At 36.5% G+C, this 23,071-nt stretch overlaps 1 protein-coding gene and 1 long non-coding RNA gene across 2 annotated transcripts in view; one reads left to right on the top strand and one right to left on the bottom strand.

Moving 5' to 3' along the window:
• The window catches only part of LOC107992577 (probable serine/threonine-protein kinase dyrk2), a 203,119-nt gene that overhangs the window by 166,547 nt on the left and 13,501 nt on the right, over positions 1–23,071 (bottom strand).
• On the top strand, positions 14,804–16,565 carry LOC133666233 (uncharacterized). Its single transcript, XR_009830075.1, has 2 exons — positions 14,804–15,629; positions 16,129–16,565. It is a non-coding gene; the product is annotated as an uncharacterized LOC133666233 (long non-coding RNA).

The raw sequence follows: 23,071 nt of genomic DNA, 5'->3' as shown, positions 1-23,071 counted from the left end.
CAGAAAGTTTCTTACATAAATTGAAACAATCGTTCGAAATAAGCAATGTTGCCTAGGGAATAATTTAGGGGTAACTAGATTTCAGAATTTTGCAATAATTTCTCCGAGAAAAATTTCACAACGATCTTAAAGAAGATTAGATAATATATAATAATTAATTTTCTTCTATATCATCAATTTCCAAAAATCAAGCATTAATATAAATGTTAAACAAAATTTACATAAATATCTCAACTTTGTCAAACGCTTGAAATGAAACGGACAAAAATTTAACATCATCCACAGTTCCCTCCAATTAAATATCTCCCACTGTTTCTATTGTATTTTCCCTTCGTGTCCCACGATCGTAATACCGGCATACCAGCTGGAATAAACGCAATGTCGAGCAACAAAATAGAATTCGCTCAACGGTATATGGAACGAGTTACACAGCTCCCAAGATTTCTCTGATTTTATGGCAACGGCACGCGGCTGTCTACCGCGTGTCTATGTAGGTGCAAAACAGTGAAAGGTTTTTCAAGGCAGGAAAGTAAGTGACACCCACACGCAGCCGTTGCCGATGTAAAAAGGCAAGGCCGTTCGCGCGTAGAAAAGTTCACTGTATTATTGCGAAACCCGTATCTCCGTTGCACCAACAATGACGCCTAATGGGATAAAGGATGTATCAGGCGGATGGAGACTTATTCCAAGGCTTATTCCCTGCCGCTCGGCCAATTAGGCATAACGTGAATATTGCTTTCAATGCAATCTGTTGAACAATATGATGGGGCAATAAACTTTTATTCGCAATGGATTAGAAATTAGAATAACGATCGAATATTTAGAATTTATTTAGAAACAATATGATTAAAATTAATTTAAGGCAACTGCTTTTTCGTGTTTATTCAGATAGACTCGTAAGTATATATAAATATTTTAATTATTTTTACAGCACTTTAATATACCTTTTTATCTTGAAAGTTTACAAGTTATTTAGATCGCATATTAGATAAACTACTAGTTGCTTTGATACATTCTTGAACGTACAATATATCATTTATGTATATTGCGAAAATAATTAAATTTATAATTTGATTTTTGACTTCAGTTTTGATCAAGTCGATTAATTAATTTTTTGCCAATCATTGTACAAGAAGAGTACTATCCAAAAGCTTGCAGTGTGTATAATAAATATTACTTCCAAATCATGTGATCCTATAAAGAATTAAAAAAAAAAGGAAAAAATAAAAAGAAAAAATGCAACGAAAATTTCTCGCGAGAAATTCCTCGGCTTCGTGTTCGAACACGCACAACTTTCTGCGGCTTAATTCCGAGTAAATCCGCTACCTTCGAGACCGCATCTCGCTTGCAATTTTAATGCAGTCGTTAACCGGCATCCGTTTAAACGGAGAAATCTTTGCTCCCGCGTGGCCACTCGAAAAGAAAAAAAAGAGAAAAAAATCAACATTCTCACGGCGGTAAAGCAACGGGCGTTTAATTAATCCGTCGACGACTTGACCGAATTTTTTTTCTTTCTTTTTTCCTTTTTTCTTCTTTTCAGCGGCGCGATGCGGATCATCCTAGAAACCGCAGAACCGTATAGCATTCAGTGCGTGAAAGAGAAGCGAGAAAACGCGTTGAACAACATCGTCGACGGTCGTTCGAGTGTGGCTCGTTGCGGCTCGAGGTAGTTGGAGGAAAATCGTCGGATTGAAAATCGAAGTGGGTGGTGGTGGAGTGGGGAAGAGAGGAAAAATAGAAGTTGCGTAGATACGTATTAGGTCATCTAAATAAATAAATCTTCTTTTGAAGAGAATTTAATTATTTCTTCTCTTTTTTAAATAAGTAGTACATAAAAATGATTGTTCTTAGAATGTTCCGTTTACGAAATATTTAAGGAATAATCCGTTTTTGCATTGAATGAAATAATTTATATTAACGTCAGATTGAACCCATTCCTTTCTTTGCATTGGAAAGGAATTTCTCGGTTCATTCATCCTTCAAGATCACGCGTATCTATTACCTTCCATTCTTCCTTATAAATCGATAAATTTTATTACAATTTCCAACATTAATTCTTCGAATACTTAACTGTATACTCTTGGAGAAAATCTTTCAGATTTTTTTTTCTTTTCTTCTCGATAAACCATCAAAATATTCAACGCGAGCAGTAACCAAATCTGAAATATCCGCGACGGTATGCGGACGATAATTCGCGCTCTGGATATATCCTCGTCAACCTGGTTAACGTAATTGGCCAGAATCTTCGGCCGTGACTAATTGCGCGCACAACTACGAGCAGCTGTATATATAAAACTCTCTTCCCCTCGCCTGTCGTCGCGCTCGCCCGATACCGCGGTTGCGAAAGAAATTTGAAAGCTCTTCCTTCGAAGAGGGGCTGATTAATTTTGAAAGGCGACGAGTTACGTGAACACGGTCGAGGAAAACTTGCCTGCTTTTCGCAAGTGGTGGCGTTCCCCGCGCAATCACCACGGAAACAGGCGGCGATCCGTTTTATTTCCTCCTACTTTCACGAACAAGGGGCTCGATGAGGATTAGCGATAGCCGTACACTGCGATTTCGTTAATTCTGGATAGAAATTTGCACGTATATCCGCAGCACATCTTCGAGAATCATAGAGGCTTGAAGTAAGTAGAATAAGGTTGAGATGTATAAAAATGTTGAGAGTTATTTAAGTTGAAGTTTAGATGAAGTAAAATGGGGAAATGGAGATGACTGTTAAAGGGATTTTTTTATTCGAATTGAAATATATTGAGAAATATTAAGTTGGAATTCTTTTTCTTCTTGAAGTCCTTTCTGAGTGTGATAATGTGTTGTTAATTTTAGATCCAAGAATTTTAAACGAAGTGAATTAAAAAGTACGGATATTATCAATAAATCGATAGTTTTCTAAATTTCCAAATATCCTTTCACGAATATTTTTGCTCCCATGAATAGTCGCAGCGAAAATTGGCAAATAATCACACTTTTTACACCCTCTAAATCCCTCTTCAAGTATAACGAACGTACGTTCCTTTTAAACTTATACGGGGTTTGCACGATAATTAGAAACTGAGCAGAGGTTCGTTACAACAATACAAGGGTGGAAACAGCCCCCGCTTAATTTCATCAAGGCCGGTGGAACCATACTGAGAAACTCAATTTTCTACTTCGATGTACAGACCCGGTTCGATTCCATTTAAGCGTGTCCCTAGTAACAAAGCTTCCAAGTAACGATATGTAATTCTTCCCCTCTTAAAATTTCATCAAGCATTAAATTGAAATTCGAAAGCTGTGCTATTGGAAAGTGTGCGCGACAACTCAGCACGCAAGAGGACACCTTTTCTTAAAATTAATTTACTCAAATAATTTGCTAAATTGATCAACGTCGTATTCTGCAACGCTTCATATGTTTCATTAAGATATCAATATCATCCACATTTTTTTTTTAATTACGAATTATTCAACCTAAAATATTTTGAATTAAACGATTACTAAGTAAACTGAAGCAAACTTGAAAATTCACATTATATATCATCTCATATTTTTCGATATACATTTTGAATCATCTCTTTTGTCCCAAGAATTAATTTTTCTCAAATAAACGCAATTTACTCGAAATATTTGACGTCTCATAATTACATTTCAAGTAATATATTTCCTCCTACGTTGGTCCAACATTCGAACGCAACTCTCAACTGCACAAAAATCCGCAATCTAATTTGGTTTACGAGTGACTCAATACCCAACACGAGAACTCTTTGTCGCGCTTTCGTTTCGAGTAAACTGCAACGAGGGAATTTCCAACTCGTCGAGCCGTGGCGTCGTGTATCCCTATGGAAAGCGAATCGGCCGATGAACACGCAAGAATCGACCAGTTCCACAAACCGTATTTTTCCCTTTCTTGATGAAACAGCCACCGATTGTTAAACCAGCAAATTATCGAAAAAATTATCTCCTGCGAATATTGTACGCGCTAAGATTCGATTGGAAAATTATAAATTATAAATTATAAAACAACACGGTTAATTTAATTAATAAATGAGAACGAATTAACTCTTCAATTCATCCACTTTTTAATATCGTTGATATAATTTATATCATAGGTATATACTTAATAAATAAAGGAAAGGAGATTATTATTAAATTACAGTCCGAATATAATTTTATCGTAATCAGAAAAATCTGAGAAATGATATTTCGTTCAAGGAAATTTAAAATCGTATACATTTCAACTGGTATTGTACTTCGTGCATCTTGTACAATCAACTCGACTATTATTAGATAACTGGTAAAAGCGCTCGACTAAGCTCTCGACGTAAGAAGAAGGGGTTAGAAGAGGCAGCGTTTGCGAAAGCTTGTTGCGGAGGCAGGAACTCATCAACTATCTCACGTTGTGACAGAGGTTGACTCGGGTCACGCGATGTGAACCTCGTGGAACTCGATTGATTATGTTGAACGCGTGACACGATATTGTCGCGCGCTTTCGAGGTAATTCCTCGGCCGGCCTCTATGAATGTGCAATACGCGGCCAGATATGCGAGCTTTCGATCGATACGTCTCTCCCTTGAGCGATGGGAGTAATTTCACGTATACTTAGATATTGAAAATTGATCAGACCCTTCCTTTGGATGTACAACTCTCGATTCTAATTGTGAAAATGTTCCTCAATTATCACGCAAGTTCAATTTTCTTTTCTTTCGATCAATTCTTTTACATTAAGAATAGCCCATAACGAGTCACATTAAACCATCGCACGGCATTTTTTCGTTCAAGGAACGTTCACAATCGTATCTAATATCGCGTTAAAAGCGTAGCAAAAAAGAATATGGCTAAGTTTAAACCTATACTCTATACTCTGTCGATAAACGGTTATTGACAGAGCAGAGGCGGAGAAACGAGCAAATTATACGGGTGAAACAAGACACTAATACAAATAAAGCGTGCCACGATCTTATCGGCATGAAGATCGCACGAAGAATAGATTGGTTCCAGGTAAAATTCGCCATTGTGCATCCTTCTATCGTATCGTTGCAAAGCGTTCCGTCGAAGCTTAAATCGTTGAATATTATTATCCCAGTTCTCGTTAATTCACCCACCTGAAAAACACCTCCCGATGAGGCGGAGAGACAATGGTTGTAATGGCGGTGTGGGAAAGGTCCTGACAGAGGTGGCACGTCTCATCCTAACGTGGGCAACCACGTCGAGAATACGGTTAATTACGAGGAACTTTTAACTTTTCCAGATTATGCGCTAAATCTTGAAATTGTTTCGAATCTTTGAACAATCGCGAATTATAAAACTATGAGAGTTTTGTATCTTTCTAAGGATCTCAATAATATCTTGGAAATTTATATGATAAGAAGAATCTTGTAAGAATTTTTTAAAATTCTACATTATAGAAATACTTGAGACTAAGATACAGGATAATTCTATCAAGTATTTTTCGTAAAGTTACCTTTTATCGCCCTTTGTTCTCGGAATTGAAGCCATTATATATATATTTAAAAATTGTAACGCTAAATGGATCTACTTTCGTATCAACGATATTTCATCAAATCGTGCTTTGCACAATTCACCCTCGAATGGCACTCTTCACCATCGATCCGAAACGATGCAGAGTATGGCTATTTGAGTTCAACACTCTCGAGGACACGATGTAATAACGTAATTACAATGTAATTGCGGGGGATTCGACGTCCAACACGAATATTTTTTTCACTTAACCGAGCCAGGTTAATGGATTTTCACCAGCGAAACGTACTTTGACCCCGCACTTGCCTTCCACCACCCGTTTCTCGCTTCAACGCCTGAGAATCCCACCCCTTCTCACCCTGGAGAAACCCCTTCTTTCCCTTTCTCTCGGGGGAGGTAAACGTCCTCGACGAAAAGGAGAAAATAATTCGCGAAATCGATACTCGGCTTACTCGGTGCATGCACGTGCACATCACGTGTGTGCTCGGCCGATTCGTTATTAGCGGGATTCTAACGGGTTCTATGGGTTCGCATGACGCAGTCTGATCAAAGATTAAACCTTCTCCGTGTATTTTATCGCTTGCCAGTATTTGTCTATGCGATACACACGATCATCGATCGTGTAATCTGAAATAGAATCGTGCGCCGAAATTCGGCTTGGAAATCGATTAATAGTTCACAGAAGTGTGTTTATAAATCGAATTAATACGAATTTAATCTCGTATCAAGATACAATTACGCTTTGCAAGTTAATTTTCCGTAAATTGATGTAAAATTGAGATTTCTTGGAATTATTTATTACGAGTTAAATATTATTATTAAATTGGTCGATTTTGTTAAATGTAGGACGAATATTAGTCAGACTGTTTCGATTCAAACGAGATTAAGTAATTTAAATTATATTGTAACAAGCGTTAAACGATCATAATTGGAATTACATCAAATCTCTATAAGATGCATCTCCAGGAAATCTCTTCTCTATTCCATGGGATGGATATACCAATCGAATATAAAGATGCTGACCGTGTACTGGGTATCGTTTACTTCTTAGAATTGACGTGGATTGAACGACCAGTTGGCAAATCGTCGTAATTTATTTAACCCTTTTCCACGCTAAATTTTTAATTGAATCCAATCACGATACAATTCAATAAAATTCAATTACAAATCAACCTTATCTCTTTCCCCCCTGAAAAAGAATAATCAACAATAGATCCCAAATCTCGATTTGGGAAACGGATCAAACGAGATTTTAAATTTCCTTTCAATGGATTCAGAAATAATCACGGATATTAGAACCCCTTCGTTTAAAAAAAACAAGTCCCCAAAAGTTGTCTAAAATAAACCCCCCGCGATCGAAACGGGTCCATAATGTTACGCTTCGTGATCGGTAACCATCCAGAGCGTACACGAAACCGATCGTTAACCGAAAATTCGTGGTTACAACCTGCTCTAATTTTCAGCCCCGTTTTAACGCGCGTCCAAGCCTGGAAACGTTATCGCATACGAATGATCGCGACCAGACGCCGCAGCGATTATTATGCGGGGTGCCGGCCAGAATTTGCAACCATGTATCCGCTAATCAATAACTTAGAGAGGCGAGCCAACTCCCCCTCGCCGTCGCCCGTGACCGAACTTGACCGATCGTTTGCCGGAAACGAGCGCTATGGATACATCGGCTGTTGAACAACGGTAGAAAATTTTCTACGTACACTCGTGCCCGGATCGTGGAAAGTAGAAATTAATTAAGGTTTGCAATTTTTTTTTAACGTCGATATGAAGACAATTGGATAAGAAGAAAGAGAAGCTGTTAAGCTGTTATTGCGGAGTAATTCGTATAATTATTTACTTGAGAAAACACACGGTTCTTGTATATTATAGGTAAGGAGTAAGAATTAGATACGTCAACTCTCTCCTGGTCTGGGCCCCTCCAATTTGCGAACTTTGAATTATTTTTAATTTGCCAGGCTCTCTTTGAGGAAAATGTTAACACAGAATTGTAATTCGAAGGCAGCAAGGCATGATACGGTAGAGATACTTCTTCGTTAAGCAGAGCGTGTATGTAGCCGTTAGAGGCTGAAAAATGGTAGAACGTTTTGTAAGAGGGACGTATATGAGTTTGTTGCCTGGTGAAAACGTCATGGTTAACGCGGCTTGCTTATGGAGTTTAGGTTTCTCGAACAAAGCATAATGTAAATACGGTTGAAACGGAAGTAACGTAAGAAGATCAGCAAGTTGCGAAAGTCAGCCGGCGAAACTGGCAGATCTGCGTTACATCTTCTTTGATGCGTCCTCGTGTTTGAGGCTGAAGCATACTCGTGTATCGCGTAGAACTGGAAAGTTGGTCTAGTGGGACGACGCAGAGGCAAAAGTGGCACGCTTAGTCCATTTTTTCTTCGTCCTTTCAATATAATGTTCCGTTAATTACATCAGGAAGACAATTTTTCGAGAGCTGCGGAGAGAGTGATATTTCAAAAGAATCTAAATATTTCCTTCTTCTTCGGAGAGGATGATCGTTTCCCTCGATACTTTTTCAAGTTTTTCTTTTCTTTAATTTCAATCAACATGGAACTCGAGTTTTTAAACTCGGATTCTTAAATTCAAATCTATCTTAAATTAATTTATTATTTGGATCAAATCGTAAGATTATTTGCGACTGTGAAGTTTTCCAGATGGAGAATCTCTTTTAAATTAAAATTGTCTCAAACTTTACTTCCGCTTAAGATCTTTTTAATTTTTCGATCTCTAATCATAAATTCAAATTCCATAATTCGTAACAGATCGCCATTTGCCAACATTTGCCTTCAACAACTTCTTTTGCCAATCGTTTCCTTTCAACTTGTTTTCCTTGCGATCACGTAACGGTTGTGTAGGCGGTTCCTCCTCATCTTCGTGGATATATTGCAAACATTGGAAACACGATATCGCAGATAATTATTCGTTTGCTTATCCCTTTTACATCTTTCCAAATAAATATAGAGATTAACTATGGGTTGGCGAAACCACCGTACGGACCAGGAAGAAGATAACACGGTTTCACTTGCGATAAAATTGATACAAATATATGTAAACAGCGTCTAATCTATCTAATCCAAAGATGCAGAAGAGACATTGTAACTGGAAACAACCAAAGTACTTGGTTACAAGATAGCTTCCAACATCAGGAGAGCTCTTCCTTGTTCCATCGAGATCACGTTAAATCTTGGACAGCGTAAGATGATTATAAAATATTGCGCGGCTTTTTATTCTTAGCAACCTGAGTCGTTTATGTCTGGAGCAAAATTTGATTCTTGCAGATTTTTATTTTCAGCATTTTATCTCGGTCTACGTATTTCTAACAAAAATAAAACGCGTCAGTGTAATAATAAGCAGTGGAAGAGAACGTGTATATATTTATTTTCCAAGCAATTTTTTTTTGACGAAAGTAATATTAAATCAAATAGTAATAACATCAAGATTAAATTTACACTTAACTGATTAAATATATAAATATTATAATATGGATAAAACCTCGTTGATACAAAACAATCCACAGTTTAAAAATCTTCCGATAATAATTTCTTCCCGAACGTTTCTCCCTTCAGATCGTGTATAAATCGGGATAAGAAAGCGCGTTTCCACTGCACGATGATCCGCGATACGTTCAAAGGAATCGGCTCCGTGTATCGTGGACGCAGCATCTACCTTTCTAGCCGATAATGATGCATCGTCGCGATATTCCGCGAGATGCTTTTAAAACGAACACGCAACCAAGCCCAAATATGCCGGCCAGTGAAGCCAATTACGTGTGCCGATTCTTCACGGGTTGGCTACGATGAGAAACGAGCGGAACGAAGAAGAAACTTCGAAGGGTGAGGACAGGAAAGTGGAGCTTGTTATACGAATGCATTCTCGAGGGTAAAACTATCTCGAAAAAGAGAGTGGGGACGATTATTCGAATAGTCTCATTTGGAGATATTTTCGAGAGGAATTATAGAGGAATACGTTTCGCTGTTGAATGTATTTATTGAAAGGAAGAGGAGGAGGAAGGCAGTATAAGATTGGGAGGGAAGATAAGGTGGACAAAATGGAGAAAAGGAGAACGGAAGGAGGAAAAGAAACGGAAGAAGGGACGCGTGCCAGGAATAAACAAAAGCGTAAAATTTTATATAATTAAGGATTTTATGGATTGTGATTAATTACCGGTTGATGTGGTTTCCAAGATCATTAGCGTGCATGCACGCTGACCCTTTGTTACTGATTGGCGTGTTAATTATATTGCTGCCGATTCTGACACAGGTAATGTAGAGAGAATCGTGACTGACGATCTCATCACGCCGTTGAAAATTGACGGCTTCTTTGTAAAGAAAAAATCAGTATAGAAATAAGTTCAAATTATAAGAATTCGTAATTTTAGAAACGTTTAAAAAATAAAGAAACGAGGAAAAAGCGACTATCGTAATATGGTAAAATTACTAGAATATATAAAATTTCTATGTTAAAGATTCACCAGAAAGATTCTTGATTTATTCTCACGAATAAAGGCAAAAAGTCCATATCACTTCATTCAACAAATTACGAATTACACATTATGGACATATAATATAACATTTCATGAGAAATATGACATTTATATTAAAGCTACATTTATTACACATTTATTCGCCATTATAAACACGTTACAATTGCTCGTGTCTCAGAGACATTACATCAAGAATCCAAGAATGCAAGGAATTACGCATCATTTTTCTAAGAGTAACGGCTGCGAATTGCCGGCAACGGTTACACAATTTGTTCCGGATGATATTGAACCATGATCAAGAACGATGATCCGCGGTGATCTAAAAGAATTATCACCATTGAAATGAGAACATCGATCTTAATAATTCGTACGATAAAACGATCCAATCGAAGAAGCACATCTTGGTTATATACGCTACATTTTGTATGACAAACGATCAGACGATTAGATAATCACGTTGTAATGCACTGCCATTGTATTCATCTGGCGCGCCACCTACGTGAAAATAACCTAATCCACGTGCTGCGACACCGAAATGACTTTACAGGTCGGCCAACATCGCAAAACTCAATTGTTACTACGTGACCCGTATCCTAGAGAAATTTATAGTACCAATAACATATGTCGGATATAACAGCGTTTCGATTGGTGATTAATATTTAGGTTTAAAAACGATTGACTTCTGTGATATTAAATTTATAAAGTATTTGTTTTTAATTAATTTAATTATATTATATCAAAGATTAAAATATCCAAAATCTCAAACAATATTGATTTTAATCGTAATATTTGAAATTGTGATTTCGAATTTTATAAGTAGAAAGTAATGTATAGAAGTGTTTTATATTAATGGATAATATTATATCAGGAGAAAATGCACCGCAGGTGTGCACGGATGACAAGCGTGGGCAGACCAGATGCACAAGTATTTGTACTGTTTTTATTACTTTCTTATTCCGTACCACAATATTTTTGAAATAATTTTGCAAAAAACTTCAACTATTCACGAAATATATTTTTTATCTACTTCTAGAACCTATTATTCAGACAATTTTGCGTATCATATTCCCTCACAATTTGAATTTATGTTTTATAAACAGACTGTTTCAAGTTTCTCCCAATTAATAATATTACACAATATTCTATTAAAAACGAAGTCACCTAAATGTGACATACATCATTTTCAACGAAACTTTACCTAGTCAAAAATACCTTTATATCAATGTTCGCCTACGCTTAAGAACCAAAAATAAATGTTTTCAAGTTAAATTAAAAATATATCACCTAGAAAATTACGAGACACGATTTAAATGGAGCATCTTAACTTCAAATAACAAATTTAACTGTATGAAAAGATTTTTAAAAAAAATCCATTGATTCAAATTAATCAATGATTTAATCTGCAATAATCTGGTTATAATAATCCGTGTATTACGCATCCTTTCGTATCCTGTTCCTCAAATAGAAATGACGCCGCCTATTAATTCGAAAGGAACAAGTTACAAAACTGACACGATCCTTTGCAACTTCGTGTACGCGAGAGAGCGAAACACGAATGGATTAGCTATTGTCTGCTCGGATCTATCGGCCTACGCTCGCCTAAGCAATAGCAATAGCGACACCAGTAATGAACGGGAGCTTCCATTCAGTGGCCGAGAAACGTTTAAGCGGGGTCGAAGGTTTCATCGACCTCGGGAGCGCAAATTACTCGGTTAAATCGTCCATACTCTTGGCCAACCATCTCCGTCCCTCTTTTTCTATCTGCGTTTTCCTTCTCTTTTTTTTTCCTTACGAGCCTCCTCTCTGTCTGCTTACAGATTTTGATCGATCAATTTTAATCTACATCCAGAGAGACGTTGCTCTCGTTTACGACACTTGGTGACGTTGTGTCAGCTTATTTCTGGCGGAGTAGAACGTGCGTTAGTAGTACAGATAAAGCAAAAAGAGAACGGAAAAGAATGGAAACGTTTCATTGCTCGTGTAAGATTGCGGAATGAAAATAAATAGAATCCCTTTTGACAGATTTTGATGATATAATTTTGATATTCATCAAACACGTTTTTATGTTTAAATAAAAAGAGAAATAAGAAAAATTTTTTCGAATTTCTATTATAAATTTCTATTTGTTTATTCCGTATTCTTAATTCTGGAACATTCTATGTATAAGAGTGTTCTCAAAGAACAAAAAGAAATCCAGGTTGGGGTACAGATCGTTGCTTTTCAAAACGTTTGCAAATCGTTCGAACCGGCGGCAGCGTGGAGAGTCGATCATTGTTCTACGCATAATTACAACGGTTTCTTTTCGTTCTTTCGAGAGAAGTGGCACGAGGACGAGCGAATGAATGAAAGCAGAATCATGTAGGATGGGGAAGGACCCGCTTTCAAATGTATAGCCGAAATAAAGCTCTATCAATGTTCCAAATTTATTCAATTCTTATATCGACGTATTATTGCACAAAATTTCTATGGATTTAAACTCTCTTAAGCGATCACATTATACATAAATTCTAAATTAATTTTTATTTCAAATTTGCGAATATATATTACATGTATTCAATTCCCTCGACTCCAATCCTTACGATCGAGTAAAAAAATATTTCTTAAATATTTCTTGTACCACCCTGTATACGTATCTATAATCAATTAGAAGACGAAACAGTTCTCCCAAAAGGCAGATTAATACGTATGGAACAAACGTGCACGAATTCAAGATAAACGTGAAAATAATTACCCAGGAATGGAAGAGTTCTATAGAGCTGTCAGGTACCACTATGCGCACTGGTAATTAGTTACATATTGTATGAATGCACCAGCCTCGAGTACCTTGAGTACCCGCGCAATCTTATTCTATGATCTGTCGCAGTGGTTTATTATACTATAGTCATAAAGTCGAGATCGGTATCTGGTTGACCCGACGATCCGAAAGGCAGCGGTTCATTTAGCTAATCCTTTAGAAGGGAGCACGGCACGCCATTGCCTCCATTAAATTGTAATTCATAACAGGACAAAAATAAGAAAAAACTGATCGAAACTTATGCGCCCTCTTTCTTCGAGCATTGGCGATTATCTTTTGATGACGTCACGCAGCTTCGATCGCGATCGAAAATCATGTGTATTCAGAACCGGACAATGGAAATTTCTTGTCGATCGTTGTGCCATGTGGAAAGCACATTGGCTCTTGTCTGATTATACATCATCCATATTCGTTTGGGCCGAATACGATTAATGCTCACGATAAGCGTATGGAAGCCTGTTGACATTATTGAATTCAATAAAAACTTTTAGATCTATCGTTTCTTTACGACCTCGACTGATAAGCAATATTGAATTCATCGTCAAATAAAAGGGCAGCAAAAGATTTGCTTTTTCGATAATAATATTACGTAATAATATTTCTTGAACGGTTTATTAATTTAAAATAAAATTTATGGAATATGATTATTATACACCACGGGTTCCCCCTATCTGTAGATAGTCGAGATGTTTTAAAGATGGTTGTGAAATGGTTTTGCGGGGATCGTCATTTATCATTAAAGATGACGGGGAAAAAACTGAAATGAAATTTTTGCAGGCACAAACTTAAAACGGAAAGGAAATTTATAAATGCTCGGAGATAACGACAATCGCCCTGATAAATGGCAAAATATAATGGCATCCTAGCCTCTTATTTATTCAGTGTAATTAAAATATTTGATTCAAGGGGTAATTTTGTCGTAACGATGTAAAAGATATTTACGAGGTTGAGGATAGACCGATTAGAAAAGGTTATTCTAACAGTTGTAGAATATAATGGCTTTATAGCGGAACACGTCGTAACGTGACGGTTTAATCGAATGTAATTCAGAGAAGGCGGAAAGATGAAAGAAACGCAAGGCCAGTCCTGGGTCATTGCCGTCATGCGAGCCTTCGTCCTCACATAACTTCTCTATGTCTGTACATTGAACATCCACATCTACTGTCCATCCACTATGTGTACCAGCGATCGGTATACTTAAGAGTCTTCTCTATCGTTATGTACCGGGTGATCTGACGGCATTTCGCAATTAATATCAATCTTGAGATCATTAGATCACTCCATTTATTTCTTCTCTATATATCGTAAAATAGAGACAAAATAATTCGATAATTTTTAATAAAATTTCATCGTTATATTTAAAGAATTTCAATCCCCCTTATCTGAGGGAAGGACTTTCGCATAGTCGAGACAATACGAAAGATATAGAAGCTTTCTGTTCCATGTAGAAATTCTATCCGGAATCAATTGACCGTTCAAGGCTATTGACGAGCAATCTCCCACTACTGCACCGTTTATCCAGTCCACTGCTCTCTATCTCTCGTCTATCCGCTTTCTGAGATTACTCCTGATTTTGTTTCTGATAGATCGTAAAAAAACTAGAAAATTTCCTCTTAAAGCTAATTCCATGAAAGCCATTTGAATAAAAGCGAAAGAATTAATTGGAATACGACGTAAAAAGAAAGCATTATTCTCCAACACTGTGGTATACAGAATTCGAATTTCCGTAAAATAAATAAAGGATCTATAAAAAACAGTGTATCATAGAATCGGAGGATTTCTGGAGGATACATTAGAGAGCGCAAAGATAGTTACTACATATGGCTCGGTGACCGAACTAAAGGCGTGGGTGTTAGTGTTCGAAGCCGTACTAAGTGCACCGCGGGTATTTGTACGTGAAATAGCGCCTTATATGCTATCTCGTTGGAAGGTGCGATATATTGTGAACCCGGTCTTGTCCACGTTGTCGCGTAGGAGTCTTTACCAGTTCCCGCCAGGGTGTATGCTCCACCATTTTATTATTTCTCTCTTTCTTGCCCGGATTACCCGTTTCCCCGTCTCTTTCGCTCCGACCGCTATCTTATTCCTCCTTTTTCCTCTCCCTACCTTCGTCTCCACCGCTCTTCCCCTCTTTCTCACTCACGTTTCCTTCTTTTCCATCGTGTGTTCATCGTGCTTATACCGCGATACGATCCCGGTACACTTGCCAACAACCGCCCTTTTTCCATTCCGGATCCACATTACACTATAGATTTATACCGCGCTCTCCGTCCACCGTATCCTTATCCACCGATATACTCGAATTTTGTGAACATCTTGGGAACCGTATAGTGCTATTTAGTTTGTATCGCGTTACCACGTTCGACGTTAATTGAACGATAAGTGAGAAAATATGAATAGGTCGAACAGTGATTTTGTATAACCGAACATCATTGCGATTTAATCGCGGTTTTTAGGTTAAGTGCGAGATTCACTTTCGATCGGATGATCGATATAAAAATTTTTGCGGATAACCCTTGATGATACATCCCGAGGGCAACACCTGCTCGTGATACATCATTTTGGATCCATCGTATCTGTTGTTGTTGAGTTTTTATATATATTATATAATACGAAACTGACTCCTATACTGGTATTCCTTAGCACGATGCTCGTGATGGTTATGCTGGTTATAGAGGTTATGAAGTCTTGTCCGAGCTGGAAGAGTGGCGAGTATTATGGCGGTATATAGTCTGCCTAGCTAACCGACGCGAGGCTGGTCAAGCGTGACCCGAGTTGCCCAGTAAAATTGCTATCCCTCGCATTTTGCAAGAGAAGGAAAAACCGCTTGAAAAAGGATATTAAGCTCGAGGAAGTAAAAATTATGCAGTCGTTTATAAGGTAAAAAGCGTTGGAACATTTCGTAAGATAGACGAAGAGAGATCTTGGTTATCCTTATAGGTTATTTTCAGAATTCAGAAAAATTAATCGGTTCTATCGAGTATCCGGTTATTCTTGACAGTGAAAACGTAAGATATGAGATATTATTCGAGTCCCATACCCATGTATACACTATTCAATTTACTTGTGATTTTATGGTTCATCCTATCGAATTACCGATATTACTGTAATAGATCGTTCAAAGAGAACGTTAATAGGGCGCATGCGCTTGCGCAAGCGCACAGAAGATTCTTAGGTGAAACGATTAAGCACGGAGAAAAATATGTTTTCCATTATTGCTATAAAACCTTGTTGCAAGGAAAATCTTCGAACGATGTCGAAGACGTGCGTGACCGTGACACGTGGATTACGAAGGAAGGAAAAACGTGTACCCCTATAACAGGATACTCGCGATGTTAAGCACTTCCGTAATGCGTTGCATGTCTTCTTTGTTTTTCAGCTATTCACTTGCCTTCGAGGAGTCTTGGGCGATTTTACTATACGTCTAAAAGTGAATACTAATTGCGGAACGTGGAAAGCGTAAAGGAATAGTGATATATTGGCTAGTACATAAATATGTTAACGACTAGTGCGTTTGTGAAACAAATTAAGACTAGAGAAGAAGATGAATGTACCTTTGAATATTTTGCATTTATGGTATTTTAACGATTTTATCTTACAGATTAATTTTCGTAAGATTGTTTTATGGAACATATATTATGTTGAATGGTATTCTTTTATTTGGCGTGAAATATTATTACTATAATTATTCTTCTTTTTCATTAAGTTATCCAGGAAATATATTAAGTATGGAAAATATTTTGATTTGTTTATGTACTTAAAATTGCACAATTTCAAAAAAAAACTTATTAATTAAAAAGAATTTATTATAAAAAATGCGTATAAAATTTATCAATTACATTATTCAAACATTATCTATTAAAAAGCAATAAAAACTTTCCACATGAATTAATATCTGGATACTAATATCATGCAAAGAGGTTATTTATCTCAATGTATGACACAATACGTCATAATAACCTCACACGAATTCAACATGTTTCAGAGAAGGATGAACAATTTCCTTTCTCACAATATATAGAACATTTTCCCTGGATCCTTACTTCATTGTGGCATTCACTCGAATATAAATACCATTTCAAGTTCAACCAACCAAATTTCCTTGCTATTACTTACATATTTTTTTTATTAAAATGTAAAATACATCTTTCCATATAATCCATGAATACAAATAATTATATATATCTTTAATAAAAAAAATGCAATTATATCACACGCAATTAAATCTTTAATAATGTCAAAAAAAAAAAAAATATTCTCATTTTTATCTTAAAATAAATCCAATTAATGGGGAAAAAATTAAGCAATTTTTGGTATTCGAGAGATTTCTTACACGATCCTAATTTCTAACAATTCAAAATCGTAGAAATCGTTAGAGAATATACACGCTCGCGCGAGCGTTGAGGCGGAATTCAAGGAGGAGACACGCAGCATGCGTATGCCGCATCTAACGAGCACACAGAAACGCGAATCTAATATCAAGATCTTTCCCTTGAGCGGCTGCTTGGTCTCTGACTCTTTCCTGACTTTTCCATGCGGAGAGCTCGTTACACATGGATCACGCTGATCCGTAACGAGATCGAGAAACCACTCTTGTTCACGCATAGTGCCACGAACACGTTTCACAAAAGCGCAACAAAGTTTGTGAAATAAAATGGGTAAAAAAGAAATGTTATTAAAACCAACAGTGGGTTTTCTTTCTTGCATTGGAAAATATAACACGCTATAGAAAAGTAAAAAGGAAAGGTACGTTTTTATTAACGTTTCCCTTTTGCCGAGACTAATAACATTCGTTAGAAACGATTATTAATGAGTTTTCACGATTCTTTTCATGCAGATTGAACGTAGATTTATGGAGATATATTATAATGTACCAAGTTTGAAAATGAGGATTTATTTCATATTTTTAATGAATCGTTATTAAAATAATAATGGAAACAAAAGGAAGGAATAAATATGGAACAATCAAAATGTAAAGAGGCTTTTTGATTTTTTTAAGAAATACTTGATTAAAGCGAATTGCAATTAATATCCAAAGAGGAATCAAACCTAATTTCCCGCGAAAGGCAATGAATCGAATTTAAGCAATTTAAGTAATCTTCTCTCAGAATTATTAATCGATTTAAATCAAGCTTTTCGATTAATATTTTATCGCAAGTTTTACTTTAAAATTTAAATATTTGATATAAAGTAAAAAATGATTGAGAAAAGAATTAGATCATTGTATTTAATATTACTCATTTTTAAATAATTAAACAAACAACAACATAGATGTCATGTTACATTACAATCTCGATAATTAATTAACAAAATATAATACGATTTTTAATTAAAATTATTATATACTCATAATAATATGTTCTCTTAGTTTATACTTCAACTGAACGTGTAAAATTATTCTCGTATCCATTAAACGAATTAAGAAGTTCACAAGAGGCTCGCAAGATTTTACAACGCACGATTTAATTATGACATTTGCTCATTACATTTCTCTTTTTCGTTTCACTTTTCTCTTCATACCGATAGCATGAAGAGAATCTTTGTAAAATACGTACTTATACATTTGATCACTGCGTAGTTGGAAACACGCTCTAACGCTCAATAATCCACCAGTTTCAACAATTACTCTTGAAGACGTAAACGTCGGGTTCTGCATGGTCCGGTAAGTAAAACGCGAGAACTGTTGCGTGCAGAGCGGATGCAACATTCAACGTGCATTTTAGAGGGAATCGTTCGTTATAATTGGTTCTAACCACATGGTAGAATCGAACTCGGAAGTAGTTACTGATCCAGAGGGAGAAAAATTCTGTCAGATTCTCCTTGGATTATTATGCGATACGAAGGAAATAAAAATTGAGATATGAAGGTCGAGATTGGCGAGTGAATCCCATTATTTCGATATTATTTTTTATAATGCAAATTTGTAACGCTTATTTAACGATCTATCTTTTAAGAATTTTATTAAAATAAAAATTGAAATTGATGTAACTTATGATTTTTATTCGATATAGTAACCAACTCTTTGTTAATATTTTTTTAATAATAAAAGTTGGTTAAAAAAATATATATATATTGTACTCTTTATCTAGAAAACAGGATACGTGATTAACAAGTGGAACGGAAGGAAGGAGATTGAACGCGGTTCTCGTTAATTGAAAAACTTGTTGCATTTTCTGAAGATTTTCCACCCCTTGAATGCATTTTAAACGCTGGAACTTCCTGTTAGTATAAACAAGCAAGTCGGCCTTAAAGGAGCGCTCACGCCCACTGGTATTCAGATTCGTGACTAGGAATTGAGATTCACTGACCCATGACTGGCCAACAACTAGATAGGGTAGTCGTAACCTGGTACACGTTGCAGAGGACGACGCCCGTTCCCCAACCACGACTCCCACGTCCTCGTGGCATCAGGGAGGAATTACTATATCAAACGACAACGTGAGAGAAAGAAAGGGACCCACAAACGTTAATGAAACAACGTTAGTCACGTCTGCACGTTTCATACTTCGTATCATTTCGCTCTTACGAAACTCTGTTACGATATTCAGGCTGAAAGTACTCGAGGGAAACTATATCTATATGATACTTATCTTCGTTCTTATTATCATTTGCGAAAAATGTTTTAACTAACATTTTTCACTATTAACACAAAACTTTTTTAAAATATTCAAACTATCTTTCCAAAAATATTAATTCTTTTTTTTTAGAAATAAATATTTACAAATTAAATTTTCGCGCGTCGTAAAAAAATAATAAAGAATTTGCACCATCCCCCCTCGATAGAACAACTTCCAAATTATGCAGTCTGCCTGGCATTCAAAACAATTGAATCATCCTCATAAACTTGACCAATCTCGGTAATGTCATTATACTACCAGAGCAGCTGCATTGTGAACCGACAACGAAAGTTGATGACCAAGTATGTAGCCGGGCTATAAATAACGAAATTTCGTAAAAGCGCATCTACATTCCTGGCGACGCACAGAGGACGCGAGAGGAACGTGTCTAAAACGAGTTTAAATTGTCCCGCTTCACGCCGCGTTTCTTTTAATTTTCCGGCCTGTAAATCACTGTCGCGTTTCGTTGGGGGGAGGGGGCAACGGCCGCTTTTCCATTTGCTCGTGCCGGCCGTTAGCCCCTGATTAGTCAGATGCATTCGGCTATATCCTTCGCGCACCCTACCCCCACCAAGTCTCGTTTCTCCCTTCCCCCACCACGTTCGTTTGCGCATACGCGTGTTCTGCGTCTTTCACACGCCGTCCGTCTCTCCTTTTTTCCCATCTTCGTTCTACCGCGCATTTCTCATCGTCCCCCTTGCTAACCTCAACGTGTGCTGCCTGCTTATTTTTCTCCACATTTTGTTTCTCCGACTCCGTCTTCTCGGTTAACTCTATTTTTCACCCTCTTGTTCCTCTTTCCCTTCTCGTCTTCTTCCCCCCCAACTATCCGTTTCTCCTCTTGTTGCCGAGGCTGAAAATACGAGCTCGAACTTCGTCGCCGTAGTCATTGTGTCGAAGCAACTCTCGTGACTGCGCGCGCACGCGCCGTGAATTCTTAAGCGATCTCGTGAAGAAAGAGAATGCGCGCGACCAAAACGAGGGCTGGAATGGATTAAAGAAGAAGCAACAGGGGGTAAAGGAGAGTTCATAGAAGCGGGGAAAGGGAAACTGTGTTTAAGTGGCCATTTTGCCAACGAGAGATTGCGTATCGGGAAAAAGCTTAAAGTCTGTTTGAGGCTTAATCGTTAAGCGATAAGATCGCGATATTTATCTCGATCGCACAATTAACCCCGCAGCTAACCGGCGTTGTGTACCGGCGACGTAATTGCGGACTATCTGAACGTCCATGGCATGGCCACGTGTAGTAAGATTGCAAATTTGAACAGCGATGGACGTAAGATTTCCCAAGCCGGATATTTTATGGGATTTCGGAATTATTCTAGAGGCGAAGAGATCCGAAACGCGATGCAACCAGATAATAATACGGGTTGCAAATTGAAGGAAATATCCGTTCGCAAATGGACACGTTTGCCCGCGTGCGTGAGGGATCCTGTTTGTGCCGCGCACAATGTTTCATTCTCGACGCGTTAAATTGCAGTTTGACTTCCGTTTCTTAACTCTTTCGTGTCTACTCTTTCATGTGATGAGATACGAGCTATTCAGAAAATAAACTCGGCTCCATCTTCTTTGAAAATTTCTTTATTTTCTCAAAATTTAAAAACTTTTTTTAAGTTTTCGAATATATTAAGCAATTAACCTCAATGGAATTGAATCAAGTATACTTTGTTATAATCAATTAATTTATAATTTCTGACAATCTTGATAATTTTTTTTACGACTTTCTTATTAAATTTCGATTAACGTTCTCATTTTATAGATAGAAAAATTATAAGTAGAAATTTACTTTAAAAAAATTATAAACTGTTATTATATTTCGTAAGATTATTTCGTAGATCTCCATTATTTTTTCAGAATTAATTGTCAGAAAGCGCATCACTTTTCATGATGACATTTGGTTACAATTCCATGTTATGAAAACCGAGTGACCTCGAGGATGAAATTCCATCTGATGCAGTTACCGCCATTTGTTCCAGCGTTTAAATAATTTTCTAAAATAATATATTTGTTTTTAATTGAAGAAAGCAGAGAAATCGCCTTTCTAAATTTCATATGTGAAAGAAATTACAATTAAAAAATACTCAAAGTTGATCGAAAATCTGATCGATAGATTCGAAAAATAAAAATATGACTCGTTATTATATTAAATATTTCCATTAAGAAATAATAACGTGTTGTAAATTTTTAATTAGAAAGTAGGAAAAAAGAAATTCTACTCCTAATTTTATAATTCGAGATGAATCATTATATTCGCCAAATTATAAAATAATCAAAAAAGAAATAATAGAATTTTCTTCCATTATTTTATCCGATAACAAAAAAATCAAATCAAGAAAAAATATTTCTAAGGAATAAGAGATAAATAACAATTTTTATTTAGAAGAAAAAAAATCAATGATAAAAATGGAAGAAGCTTTAAAGAGCGAAGAAAATAAAATAGAAAAATATGTAAATATGATTGCCAATGAATCAACAGTTTAATATACAGTCAATGAATGATTTATAGCAACGATATCTGCTTTTTATCCGAGGGATCCAGGTTATTCGAGCTCCAGGCATCAGTTTGTTTCAAGATTGGACGCCGGAGGATGCGAGAGTTATCCCGTGTAATTGCGACCATAAACCTAAAGACTGTTTAATGATATTCATCGCTACAATAAGATGCCACATTTCGAATAGCTGCGTTGATTTCATTTCTTTAACCGTATAACACTGTTGCATTCATAAGAGGAGAATTTATGGCGAAATAGAATATAACTCCGAGAGCATGCAGAATTGGCAAATATCCATTAAATATCCATTAAAGCTCATTTTAGTTACAAAGTTTACTTTCCAATTATTCTATGTATACTGAATGGACTTCAATCATCTTGCATATCTTCTTTAGAGACTATTTACTAGCTACTTTTAGAGGTATTTTAAAGAAACTTTCATCACCTTAATTAATCGTTATCTCTTATTTTCTCTTACTATCTTAAAATAATAAAATACTCAACGAACAAACTTGAAGATAATCTGTTAGAATTATCTGAAAACGCGTTCTATATTCCTGTTTTAATTTTAAATAAAAAATAACAAAAGTATCCAATCCTCATACTATTCCCTTTCTTTTCCAATTTAATCCAATCGCACTGCTAATATACAAAATTGAAACGATAATTCCTATCTTCGATAATTGTTTCGAGGAAAGTGCTAACGAATCAGAATATTTATTACGATTTCACGATGTTAAACAGTAAAAGAAACCACGTATACCGACCCGTTCGAGTAATTATCAACGATATTGCGTGTTAACCCCGTACCTGTTGCTCTCCACAGTGTGCACACTTGCGAAAGGGAAATTTATAGAGAAGTTTCACGCCACGAGGACGACGATACGTCGATACGTGGCCGTTTTGATGCAGTTCCCAACGGGAGCAGGATCCACGATAATTGTGAAACGAGCCGCGATATTACTTAACCCGAATTACGATTTGGATAACTTGCTCTACTGATAAATTACGTCATATATTGTGTACACGTATGCACGTTATGCAAGTGGTCAATTTTATATATAAACAGGCAATTGCAACACCTGTGATCCACCTGTAAATACATCAACTGTATCCGAACTAGAATCGAGAGGAGCCAATTTAAACGGAACAATGAAATCTTTTTCTACTGACATCATTTGTACGGAGGGAACTTGGTCGATGATCCCGTTTA

Source organism: Apis cerana, linkage group LG6 (assembly GCF_029169275.1).
Source record: "Apis cerana isolate GH-2021 linkage group LG6, AcerK_1.0, whole genome shotgun sequence".
In the NCBI taxonomy this organism is placed as follows: Eukaryota; Metazoa; Arthropoda; class Insecta; order Hymenoptera; family Apidae; genus Apis; species Apis cerana.
The sequence above is the reverse complement of the archived record's forward strand: the minus strand, read 5'-3'. Positions and strand labels throughout refer to the sequence as shown.